Raw genomic sequence first — 1057 nt, 5'->3', positions numbered from 1 at the left:
GTTAGCTGTAACCTCCCGGGGGAAGGCAGGAGACACCCGGGGACCCAGCCGCGCGGGTGGGGCACATGGGGAGCGGTGACAGGACGACCCGGCTCTTCCACCGACAAGGTACAATCTGCGGGGACTGTCCTCAGCTTTCAGACTGAGTAACACCACCCCGTCCATCCCGCTGCGGGCTGTGCCGGGGAGCCAGGAGGCAGCGAGGGGAGAGATTCAGCCCCTGTTCTGCCTTCACAGACATCCAGGGCCAGATCCGGAGTGTTTTGGCTCAGAGGTAAGGAGGGCACAGCAGCACAAGGGGAAGGACAATCTCCCTGGGCTTTGGGCTTTGGATCTGTGCGGATGCCATCTGCCTTCCAGCCCTTGGTTCCTCCTTGCGAGGAGGAGCATGGATGCAGCCTGCCTGTCCCTAAAGCCCTGCAGCCTGAGGAGGGTTTTCTCCCCGCTCAGAGGGTGTTAGAGGGATGGGGCTGGGTCTCAGCCCCGGCAGCGCTGCCGGACCATGGGCTCCCGTGTAATACGCTGGAGGCATCGCGCTGTTGTGCTCTCCACTGGCCTCACATTTAGTAGTGGCTGTAAGAAACACCAGTGGGTCTTGCAGGCGCGTGTTACTTGTAAGCCAGCGGCTGAGGCCAGTAATTTTTGTGCCTCGTTCTCCCCTGGAATGGAGAATGCTCGTGCTGATGCTCACGCAGAGGTTTGGCCCTGGCTGTCCTGGGTGAGCCGGAGCAGGACATTCGGGCTGCTCTGTCAGATGCCCACCGTGGCCATGTGGCTGCAGGGAGGCAAAAGGCCAAACGGTTTGAGATCCTTCAGGATTGCCCAAAAATGTGAGTGTTTACCCTGAGCCTTCAGCCCCCCAAACCGAGCCATGCAAGGCTCAGCGTGAGGCTGGGGGAGGAGTGGTCCTTCCCAAGCCAGGAGATCTCCATCCCCCTGACTGGGGCATCTTCTGCCTTTCAGTTCATCTAACAGATGAATCAAGAAAATGCCCCAGAGGAGGCAAATGCAGCACGTGGGGTCGGGGGCTGCTGCCATCAGCGCTGCATGTGTCCAT

This window comes from Fulmarus glacialis, unplaced genomic scaffold (genome assembly GCF_000690835.1).
Source record: "Fulmarus glacialis isolate BGI_N327 unplaced genomic scaffold, ASM69083v1 scaffold22402, whole genome shotgun sequence".
NCBI classification, from domain to species: Eukaryota; Metazoa; Chordata; class Aves; order Procellariiformes; family Procellariidae; genus Fulmarus; species Fulmarus glacialis.
Note: the sequence above shows the minus strand (reverse complement) of the source record.